Source organism: Meles meles, chromosome 16, assembly GCF_922984935.1.
Source record: "Meles meles chromosome 16, mMelMel3.1 paternal haplotype, whole genome shotgun sequence".
In the NCBI taxonomy this organism is placed as follows: domain Eukaryota; kingdom Metazoa; phylum Chordata; class Mammalia; order Carnivora; family Mustelidae; genus Meles; species Meles meles.
In genome coordinates, this window is record NC_060081.1 from 32,060,093 (window position 1) to 32,072,463 (window position 12,371).

At 48.4% G+C, this 12,371-nt stretch overlaps 1 pseudogene; it reads right to left on the bottom strand.

Moving 5' to 3' along the window:
• Nucleotides 1-8,977: 8,977 nt before the first annotated feature.
• On the bottom strand, nt 8,978-11,158 carry LOC123927160 (annotated as a pseudogene).
• Nucleotides 11,159-12,371: the final 1,213 nt, after the last annotated feature.

Genomic DNA, 12,371 nt, shown 5'->3' on the forward strand with positions numbered 1-12,371 from the left:
GGATAAAAGGACAGGGCTAGTAAAGCTGATGTGAAGGGACTGGGGCCCTTTATTTATTTTATTTTATTTACCCTTCCATCATCCATCCATCCCGTCCTTCCTTCCTTCCTTCACAAAACCTTTAAGCATATATTATGTACTGGATTCTAATTTGGCCACTGGATATTTAAAAACAATGAATAGGCCCTCTTCTCAAGGGCGTTTCCGTTTAGCCAGATAACTATAAACACCAAAGTGTAATATCATGGGACAAACACCGAGCCAGTGGTCTGAACAGAGGCAATGGTAATACAAAGACAGTGGAGATGAATTCCACTATGGAGTCCCATGCAGAGGCACAGACACACAAAATCCTGGTGTATTGTGGAACTGCCAGAGTCCCAACCGATGGTGGGAGCAGGAAAAGGGAAGTGAGTGAATTAAAACCTGAGGATCTCTTTCAACCTACATGGATTTAGAACCATTCTCCCACTCTGGTTGAAAATAACTGGGCTAGAGCAAGGTGTACACAGGGAAAGTAGGCAGTAGATGCACATGGAAAGGGACCCATCTGTCATAACTTCCCAACACAACAGACTGGCCCCCAGGGCTTGCAGCAGCGGTGGTGAACTCCCGCTCCTGAGAGTCACGGCTGTAATCAAAAGTTTGTAGCACATGGCCTTCCTTTCCATAGGCTACAATTCTCTGATCACAGCCTGCAGCCACGATGCTATTGGTTGCCCAAGCCAAGGGTGGGCAGGGGTGGTTCACCAACTTCCCCTAAGACAGAAGTAAAGGGTTCCAATCACTCTGACTCTGACAGCCTCAGCCAGGGATTTTTCCTTTCTAGGAAAAATTTATACCCTGTATCAATCTTCCTCCCAACATTTTCCCACCCCAACACATCCTAATCTGGAGAACTTCACAAACCGTCTTTGTGTTTTATACTCTTACACACATATGTATGACATGCACACACATGTCTGACATTGTCCTCAAGAGGAAACCTCAAAAGGCTTGTATGTTGAGTTCTTTAGTAAATACCTATAAGGCCCCCAAAGGGACATATCCTACACATTAACTAACACTGGCTAGGTCCACACGGAGCATACAGCTCTTTCTTTACAGAAGAAATAAATTTCATTATTACCTGAGTAATTCTTTTTTTAAATCTCTTTTGGCTTCCAATAAAGTAGGAATTTCTCTTTCCTGCCTTTAATGTCATATTTTTAGGTTGGGGTCCAAAGGGAAGAAGAGATTCTCTAGTTTCAGGGGAGACTGCTTTAGGCTAAGGCCGGATTTTTCCTGGTTTGGAGAAAGTCACCCAGGCAGAAAGGGATTACTATTTTTTTAAAGTTTTAGTTATTTAAGTAATCTCTACACCTAATGTGGCACTCAAACTCACAACCCTGAGATCAAGAGTCACATGATCCACCAACTGAGCCAGCCAGGCACCCCTCTACAAGTAAGTCATAAGGTAAGTTAGTTGGACAATAGAGAATTACATAAAGTAAAACATAAACATTCATTTTATCCCCCACCCTTTCCCTTTTCTCTCTTGAGAATGACTTTTCCTATGAGTTTATACATATAAATACACTTTTTACATAGATAAGAATAATTTTCACTTTCCCTTACTCTCAGAATCCTTTCCACTCGATTCCTCTTTGCCCACAAATATTAAGCTGTGGCCTCCTGAATAAAAATTCTCTCTGTGGCTGCATCTAAATGTGCCCCCCACCAACCACCTCAATCTTAATGTTCAACCTCCCCTAGGAGGGATCTTGGGTTTCTTTACCCCCATCTCACAGCATCCTTTAGTCATACCTGTGACTCTCCAGGCCTTCATCATCGAAGAAATACCTAACAATGGTGCCATCTGCATGACCAGGGAATTCCTTTCCCAGAGGAACTAAAAAAGTGAGTGAATTAAAAGGAAGAGGAAGAGGAAGAAAGAGATTACTCTGTCTCACCAAGAAATCCCGCTTCTGTGTCAAACATTACCCTACCTGGGCTCCCTGCTACCACTCCTCCCCATCTTCCATATTATAGTCTCCCAGTCCCGACATCCCCATCGCTTCTTCCTATGTCTCCAAGCTTGGGATACTGCTCTTCCGTACTCATTCTGTTGTCAGTGATACCACGTAAGAATCTGTCCCATAGATGGTAGATGATTTATTAGTTTTAGTGTTTGCTAAACGAACCTGAAAATGGGAAAATGGATACAAGTCTGGTTAGGTTCCTTTCAATCCCACCCAGATCCTAAGGAAAGAAAAAGAAATAACAAAAAACTGGTCCTTCTGTTTTCCCCCCAATATATAACTTGACCCTAAGGAAACATTTAACCGTATTTCTCTCTCCAGAACCATTATCCCCACCCACAACCTCTCTTGTGTTTCTCTTCCTTCTTTACCTTCCCTTCAGCCAGTCCAAAAACAATGATGTGCTCTGCCGGCCACTGCAGACAAGTGCCAGCACTCTGTAAGGAGGAAATCATGAAAAGGATAACCCTGTCCATGTAGCCCAGCGCATTTATAACAAACTGAACCCCCCACACGTGCCACCACCCCAGTCGCCTACAGCAGAGAAGAGGACACAGCAGGGCTCAAGGAGGAAAGCAAGGAGGATGGGCAGCCACGCAGCGCCATCCTCCATCCTCTCAGTTGGAAAAGTCAGACTGACAAGTTTTAAAAATGCAACTTCTGGTTACATTTACAAGTAGATATATTGATATATGTTTGTTCATCCAAATCTCCCAGAGACAGGTCTGAACTTTACCGTCTGGATGAATTTCTTACAGATGACTTTCTTGTCACCCCTGCCACATAAAAGGAGGGAAAACACATTAAAAACACTTTCATAAATAAAGTGCCACACGTGATGCTGGGGGAAGGGAGGAAAGACCAGGTACGTTCCCTGCTCCCCCTAATGTTTCCTACCGTTCCATAGGAGCCTTGAAAGGAGGCATACAATGAAACCCGAGCAGTGTTAGAACAATAACAAAGATGCTGTGTCACCAAGGGCTCCCATCACAGGTCCTCATGCTGTCCTTAGGCTGATCCCACCAGGGATGGGATCTCACAACACATGAGGCAGGCACAGATAGGGAAGCAGCAACAGACTCGGGAAGGCCTTTGCTCTCCACGTCCCAGCCTGGACCATCATCTTCTCTACTCCCCTTTCCCCAATGAGACATTTCTTCCTGCCTTCCCCTTCTTTTCCAGGTCACCCCCACCTCCCAGTCTCTATCCTCACCAATCTTCTCCAATTTTGTACACATAGATGATGTTGTCGGTCTGTCCTATGGCAATTTTAGTGGAATCAGGAGAAAAAGCCATGCCCTTCACCATATAGCTCTTCCTGCCATATTAAGAGTTAAAAAAGGAAAAGGAAAAAAAAAGTCATGAGTACCCATGGTAGAGAAAAGAGAAGAAAAGGTGTTTGTGTGACTGTATGGAGCGTGAGGGATTTATCCTGAGAAAAGATGGGGCAGGCCATTTCCTATGCAGATGGCTGGGGAAGTTAGGAAGTTTTCCAGATTCATAAGACCCCATGAACAGGTTAAGGACACACAGAGTACTCTCTTCACCTTCATTTCAGCTGGTTTGGTGGAGAATTTCTCTCTCCACTCCCCATGTTCATCGTATAGCAACACCACTCGGTCCACTGTGCAGACGGCAAACTTGGCATTGTTCTGGGAGCAAGCCATGCAGGTCACCTTTGCAGCTCCATCTTGCAGAGGCAGAGGGGGCAAAAATAAGCCCAGGTGTTCATCCAGAGTGACAAAAGCATTTCTAGTTCCTTTAGCTCTAGTGTGACTTTGGTCAATTCTCCAAATCATAGTTCTTAAAACAAAAGATGCATCTTGGTCTCCAAGGCTATAAAACCCCTGGCCCAGGAGAACAAGGAGCTTTAGAAACCCATAATGCAAATACACTTTGAGGTGACACACAGTATCAACTGTACCAATGTGCCCCTGCAATGGTCTTGCTCCTTCATAGCTTAACTGAAATAAATTCATTTGGTCTGATAAGTTTTTCTTTTTTAATAGGTTCTGGTCTTTGGCCATTCATTCAATATACACATTTTTTTTTCATTCAATATTATTTTTTAAAGGTTTTATTTATTTGACAGAGACACAGCGAGAGAGGGAACACAAGCAGGGGGAGTGGGAGAGGGAGAAGCAGGCTTCCCAGTGAGCAGGGAGCCCAATGTGGGGCTCAATCCCACGACCCTGGATTATGACCTTGCTGAAGACACTTAATGATTTAGCCACCCAGGCACTCCTCATTCAATATTTTTTGAGTACCTTACTGAGAAAGGCATGTAGCCAGGGGCTCAGAGGAAGACAAAGAGCAAAATACAGTCCCTGCCCCCAGGCTAATAACATGGTGCAAAACAGAAAAAATCCCATTAGAAAGGCATGTACAAAGCCATGATAGTTTGGAGAAGTCTGAAATCGTTTTATGTTTAAATGACCCAACTTTAAGGTTTGAAGAATTGGATGTAGTTAAATGGGGGAAGTTATCTGAAGTAGAAGGAATGATAGGAGCAAAGGCAAATCTCATTAAGAGACAGTAATTTAATTTAGCTTAAACTATCTTACAAATAGAACAGAAGAAGGAAGACAGGAAAAACAGTGAGGCCAGCACAAAAAAAAAACTTTGGAATTTGGCCAAGGAGTTTGGGCTTATTTGGTAGGAAAAAGACAGGGAAAGTTCTGGAATGGGGAGTTAAACAATCAGAGTTGAGATTTAGGATGAAAAGCCACCAGCTTAGTTTTTTTTTTTAATCCCCCCCCCCAAACTATGCACTGCTCAGAAGTCCAGTTTTGAAGTGATCATCTCCCAGTCAATTATTCTCTTCCACATCTGTCCACCACCTGGTCCTCAACGGTTCTGAACTAAGGACTTCCCTCCTTGAAATAAAACATTCAGCTTCTGCTCCAATAGTGTGATTAATTACTTGGGCTCCAGAGCTCTGGTTTGAAACTTTGTTACTTTTCACTCCTAACCCACCTACCTCCAAAGTCCCAGGTTTAAAAGGCCTATTTTTTTCTTCCCTCCATCAAAATCCTCAGAGTCAGAAAACAGCCACACCACCACCTTTACCCTCCCCCACCGCTTGATTGAATTAGGTTCGAAAGGCTGAGGTTCCTCATTTTCCTTGCTCATCATCTTCCCTCATCATTTTGCCAATCCTGGGCGTTTGCCCTACCCTGCAACATGACATCTTATTTTGAAAGATTGAAGGGGATTTTCACTTCCAATTATTCCATTAGGGTAAAGGAATTTTTAAATTACAATTTCGGGGGCAGTGTCCTGAGCAATGAGCACTTCTCTCTTTTGTTCTAATTTCCCTCTATTCTCCTAATACCACATTCGCTGTGAAGCCTTCCTCATGCCTCACAGCACTGTGGTGAGGATTAAATGGGGGCAGGGAGTAGAATAATAACAACCAACCTTTAACAAGATCTTACCATAGACTAGACATTTTGATCCATGCTCAATATGCATTGTCCTTTTACTTCATAATGCTGAGACAGATATGATTATGCCTATTTTACAGATGGGGAAACTGAGGTTCAGAAAAGTTAAGTAATTTGCTCAAATTGACATACACAGTTTCTAACGGGATGGAACCAAGATTTAAATCCACGTATGTCTGACTCCACAAACCACAATCCTAACTCCTTAAATTATGCTGTCTTGCTACATAGGAAACATTCACTGATGGCAGATACTATCATTAGCTTTGTATGAGTCTATCCTTTGAATTTTGAATGTTCTCTCTCGTCTATCAGTTTCTACAGGGTTTTTTAGTTTGATAAGGCTATGGGCACATGACTTTCCTTAACTCTTCCTCCAAAGCCCCTCAGGCTGCTATTATTGTTACTCCCATTTTCCAAATGGAGTAGTTGGGTGGGCCTCAGAGACTGTGTGCCGAGGGCTTGAAGTCAGCGCGATTGGACCATTTATTTAAAGTGGAGCTGGCACTAGGACTTGAATGCTGGTCTCCTAGCTCCAAAACCCAGCCTTTCTTTAGCATGGTTCCTCTCCCGGTGCCCATCCTTTTCTGAATCTGAGATCTTCATCAACAGAGCGCACGTGAGGTCTTCCGCACTCCGTCTTTGGGGCTTTTACCTAAAGCGCTTGTTTATCCGGGCGCAGACTTAGGTTCGTTGTTTACACGTGCGCCCAGCACGGGGCCTCGTACACAACTGAGGTCAAATGAAAAGGAATGAAAGCTACCGAAGTTAGTGGTCCGTCTTGACTACCGCACACTGCCTACCGAGCAGAGATTCCGCATACAGTAGGCGCTCAGCATGGTGAGATTTCAGTTGCCCCACTTCTCTGGGAACGTTAAGGCTGGCGAGGGAAGGAGGAGGCATGCAACTCCTCACCTGAGGGCTCAGCAGGGTCCTCAGATGCTTCAACTGCCTGAAGAACACCTGTCTCTCTGATGCCACCAGTCAGCGACAACTCCCGTCGTTACCTGGACAACCCGCCACGCAGTCTCAGAGACTGCCGCTGACGCAGATGCTAAGAGAGCCGAACACTCTTCACCAGGTCCCCACCTAGCTTCGCCTTGAAGCAAACAGAAGGTGCGCAGGCGCAGTGAGGTCTAGGGCGGGACCCCGAGAGGACTCGAGTCCTCTCTTCAACCAATCCTGTCCTTGCTTGCAAACTCAAGCTCAAGCCACGCCCACAAGCCCTCCACATACTCCAGGTCCTACCTAGGTAATGGCGGTCTTTCTCACACCGTGATTGTGAGTAAAGTGTGGCCGAATACTTCTTTTAATCCTTACAACCCTGGAGGAAGGCAGGGCGGTTGCTTTCACACGTTTTGCAGCGGGCCGGTTTTAACCGAAATAGGCTATATGATTTGCACGGGGTATCACAAGGCTAATCATGATAGCTAACTGAATACTCAGTATGCCTCTGCCAGGTACTGGGCGAAAGGTTGTAGATGCATTATCTCATTTAATCTCAAAGACACCTTTTGAAGGGGATGGCATTATTAGTTCCATTTCACATCCCAGGAGACTCAGGATTAGAGGGGTCACTTAACAAACTAACAGTAAATGATGCAACTGGGATTCAACCCAGAGCTGATGCATTTAAACAGCCTTTATATTCTGAACTTCTAGCTCCCTATATCTATGCCATGCTTCTATACCCCGTGCCACCTCCATCCCAAGAGATGAGGTGTCCAGAGTCCAGAGATGTGAGTGTTTCCGTGCCAGTGGCCAGTGAGAGGTACTACTTCAGAACTGGGAAGCAGTGGATCAAAGACTGCTGCCCAGATCTGGATGCTTTTGTGGTTCAAGGCAGAGGGCAAATGAGAACTTGGCTTATCTGATAGGATGAAGTTAAGTCTGTGATACCTGGGGTTGGAGCTAGGTTAAGTAGAAAGGATAATGACTTCTTGATCTATTTGGATTGGGGTCCCTTTCAGAATTACTGGCCTAAATTCTTGTAACATGCCAGAGAGACTGAGATGCAGAAAGGAGAGTTCATACACCTCCTCTGGAAAGATCCGAAGTTGAGAAGACCTCTGATTCTCTAGAGAGTATGGCATATGATGTCCAGATTCTGGGTTCTGCAGCCTTTCCCCCATAGTGCTTGCAAACATCAACAGGTATTTCTCTCATTGGCACCATTCCCCACCCTTGGAATTTAGGAAAGAGTAGAGGAAAGCCTCTACTTTCACAGGAAGGAAGTAGCCCCAGAGCCCAAAGTATAAGTCTTTTGACAGGGGAGTTCCAACCCCTCAGTTTTATTTCCATAATCCTCCTCTGGATATATAGTGGCAGAGAGTGAATATAAACTCACTTACACTTTACAGTTATTATTGACTTTGACCGAATCAGCAGAGACAGAGGCAGACAGAAACAAAAGGAAGAGTGAGGGCGGGGAAGACTCTAAGTACAGGAGGCACAGGGTAGGAGCACGTGGACTGAAGGTTCCATTAGTGGAGCTGCTCTTTGATTTGTCCCAAACACCACTCAGTCCTTTTCTGGAAATTAACTGAGGTTGATGGAGGAGTCAGAGGAATAAATGGTGAAAAGCTTGGGTGTCAATGTGGGCAGTGAACTTGAAAAGGTTACTGGCCCCTCTCGTGTGGTATAACCTTCGTTTCCACGGATGCAGGAGAATTTATATCCCCCCGCCCCTTCTTTTCCTTCTCCGCCCTTCTCACTGAACAAAACAAAAGGAATTAGGGCTCTAGTTTTCTATACCCATTTCTGTCCTCTCCCCACCCATTCCAGGTTATAGAATCAAAACAAATGCCTTAAAACAATGAGAGTGTTCCTGTGGAGTTGGTGGTGGTGTGAGAGGCCCTTGTGGTCAGGGGAGAGACAGTGGGGAAGTGTCTTCAGCATACTATACAGTGTCCCATACAGTCATCTCCAGTTTGTCCAAGAACGTTTATTGGAAAAATGTCCAAGGGGTGAGGTCACCAGCAGCAGCTGGGGGAGGGGGGCTACCAGGTGAGAGGGGGAGCACCTGAGGCTCCGTGGAAGACATTGGAGTAGTGCAGTGCAGCATCTGCCCCAGACCCAGACAATTCCTTTGAGTTGCTGGGGGAGGTGGAGAACCCCAAGAAACACCCCTCTCTGAGACCCAGAGGCAAGATGTGGGGGCAGCTGGGGATGCCGAGAGACCTGATGCAGGTGCGATGGGGGCCCCATCTGGGACTTAGTGGGATACAGTTGAACAGGTGTCTCTCCCCTTGACCTGGGGGATGGAAGGACATATCCCATCTGATAGCCATTCCCCAGGTCCAGGGGCACAGCCCCTAAGAGACCTACCTTCTGGCCCTGCTCACAGTGGAAAGAGGATGGGTACCAGGCCTGAGATTGTGGGAGTGTCATTACCCTCTAAGAGATTATGGGATCCTTCAGTCTTGGGCAGATCACCAACTGAGGCTCTCCCTGACCCTATCCCCATCCCCAGGTTGTTAGTGCATCTGTTTTCGAGTTCGGTTTCTTCACTCATACATCAGTGGTCTTGATGGATGGTGACTTTTTCTGTTTTGAAAAAAAATGGCTTGAGTCTCATGTCAGGAAGGTAAGAGCCTCCTTCATCCCAAATATCCATTTCTTTTCTCTTCCTGCCCCTCTTTGGCCTTCTCCCTTTCCCTGACTGCTTCTAGAAGCGAAATCACCCTTCCCTCCCTCACTGGCCCCACATCATATTACCTGTCTCGTCCCCACTGGTCTTCCCTGAGGACTCTGTTCTGGCCCCTTCCCCTTCTCCTTGGGGTTGTTGTTGGAGTCGTTGTCCTTGATGATATCATACTGACAGCAGAAGAGCCCAATTACAGCTGAGACACAACAATACAATCTGCACCTTGATCTTGACCTCCCCACTCACAGCCTTGAAGGGCAGTGAGATACCCACACGGTTTCTAGAAAATCTGAGAAGAAAACCCTTGAATTTCGGGTGCTCATATGCGAGCACCACCCTCTTAGCCTTCCTCTCCTCAAACTTCTGCGCACCCTCAACTAAGCATCTCCCCTGCATTTCCCTCCCTGCCTTTTCCCCTGACAGCCTTCACCACCTCCCACCCTCACTGAGCCCCCACTCCCCCAATCCTTGGTGCCCCGTGCAGCTGCTCACTCACTGGCCCACATGAGCAACACCACCACAATAACCACTTCCCCTGTCTGCAGTGGTCGCTGTCCATCCAGACCCTCCACTGTGATGTCACCTGAGAAGAAAGAGATAGACTCCAGGTTATGGGGAGCGGCCACAGAGCTCTTCTATGCAGACCCGTAAGGATGGAGAGTCTGGGGGCAGGGTTGCCCCTGCGAGCCCCTCTCTAGGAAGGTGGACAGGTAGTTAGAGACCAAAAAAGCAGGACCGTTGCGGGCAAGTATTCACACAGACTGCGGCGGCTAGGAACAGACGGTGGGGAAAAGGAAGCTTAAAAGCCCTTCTCCCAAACAATTCATTATCAGCCTGTTTATACCCAGTCCCCTGCCAACCTTATTCCTTCGTTTCTTGGCAGTATGATGAATTAAGTCATCCTTTTATTCATCTAAGCTAGACTGGCTTGTTTGGGGGGAAGTAAACAAGAGGCTAAAGGGCAGGTAAAAAGCCAGAGAATCCAAAGCTTTTGGGAGTGGAGGATAGCTGAGCCTCTCACCTGGGCTTGAGCTGTTGGAGGGTAGCCGGTCAGAACCCTCGAGAGTTCAGAAGTGCACCCGAGGCCTTGGGGGGCTCTCTCCCCAAAGGCCGATGCTCCGAACCTGCATCGTGTAGTCGCTGTCTTCAGCCAGTCCCCAGAGGGCACAGGCCCACGTGGTGGTGTTCACCTCCCAGATCACAAGCTGCCCAGGGCCAGTCTGTCGCTGCGGGGAGATGATGGGACAGGAGGGTGGTCTCACACCAGTCCCAGGACTCAAACATCCAAGCACTCCACGGAGTAGGATGACAAGGGCAGCTTGAGCCAGGGGACACCAGCTCCCAGATTCCCCCACCACGGGGAGGGGAGCTTTGGTCCCCAGTGGGGGTAACGGAAGGAAGGCTCAGAGTTCCAAGGACACAGGCTGAGGGAGCAGAAGGGTGATTCGTACTTGCTGGGAAATGGAGTAGCCAATGACAATGTTGCCTTCTGGGATGTCCCAGGACACAGTGGCCGAGCTGGTTCTGAGGTGAGTGACTGTCACATTCACAGGAGAAGGAGGCCCGTCTGTTGGGTGCCAGAGTGAATAGGTTAACAGGTCCCATGTACGGACTAGCTCTGCTTGATCCCACTACCCCTTTACTCACCTGCTTGCACAAAGCCCAGGTCCCAACTGACCAGCAGGAGGACCTAAGGGCTTAAATATGGGGAGAGGGGCATCAGCGAAGCCATGGAACCCACTGAGTCTGCTGGGAGGCACTGGGGCATCCACTTGACATCCAGGTGGGGCTCCTGAAGGTGGCCGGAGTTGTTGGGGGCGGGTTCCAGGACTGCCCAGAACGCACGGGTGGCAGCAGCTCTCCCGGGCTCCCCACCGCCCACAGCAGCCCCGGATCCCCCTACCCCCGGTCTCCCCACGCCTTCCCCGCCCCAGCGTCACCCAGGGTCCACAGTGCTATGTTCTGCCCTGCCCACACCGACGTCCGCGAGTCCTCGCGGTAGGTCAGGCCTCGGCAGGCTGCTCAGTGCCCAGAGGGCGGCCCATCACCCGGCTCCTTGGCGCTGCCCCTACCCCATCCTGGCGCGGGCCCCGTGCAGCAGGCAGCGCATGACAGAGCTGCGGGCAGAGGGCAGGCGGAGGCCGAGTGGGAGTGGGCCGCGGGGCTGCGGGGTGGGGGGGCCCAGAGCTAGGAGGGGCCGCGTAGTCTGTCCCTGAGTGTGGGGCGGTGCAGGCGCTGCCTGGCTGCTGGCAAGAGTCCTGGTACAGAGGCAGTGCGGCTGTCCCCCGGGCCCTGCAGTGGGATGTGACTGTCCAGGCTAGCTAGCCTCCGCCTTCTGCAGAGCTGGCCCGGCTCAGTCCACCGCAGCCCGACCTGGACGTGCTGGCCAGCCCTGCCCCGCCAGGGTTCTCGCTGCACTCATCCCCCTCCTGCCCCGTCCCTATTCTCCCGGGGCTCCTCCAAGGACCCCTCTTACCTCTGATCCCGGCTCCTTCCGAGGAGCCTGCTGCGTGCATAGGGAGAGGAGCAGGTGCAAGGGTCTAGGGCACCTGGGAGGGCCCCTCCCTCCCGGGGTGGAATTAGCCAAGTTGGAAGGAGGAATCCCACTTCCCCTGCGGGAGGGGACAGAGTGGCCAGATAATTGTTCTAAAAATCTCCTACTTGTAGACTGTGTCAGCTTTTAAATCTCTTCCCCATTCATAATGTGATACTGATTCTCTTCACTCTCATTCATTCTTACATTTATTAAACAAATAATTTATTGAGTGTCATCTAGGTGTCTGGGCATGGGAAGAGCTGGAGTACAGCGGTTAAGACAGCAGGCTGGGTTTATAGCGGTGGGAGTCTAAAGAGTAGCAACCTATGTTTTTAGCTCTTCTTCCTGCCTGGCATGGAGAAATTGGTCGTCTAAGTGTCAGGTTTCCCAAAATCCGAGCGTCCAGAACCTCATAGGGCTGTTGGCAGGATCCAGTGAGAGAATGTTGGGGAATGTCGTTATAAATCTTCTGACACTGTGTGAGTGAGGGATTGTCATGAGTTTGCACCAGTCTGTTAGTTACTTCATTCTTTTAGCAAACATAAATCCTTAAACTATTTTGTGAGATCTGGAGTAACAACCTGGGTGTGAGTCCCCTTTCTGTCAACTGTGTGATCTTCAGCAATGACCTAACTTCTCTGAGCCTCTGCTTTACCATCTGCAAAATGAGAGTGTCAGTATGGTCTCCTTAGTGTGAATGTACCCAGTGAGATACCGTATGT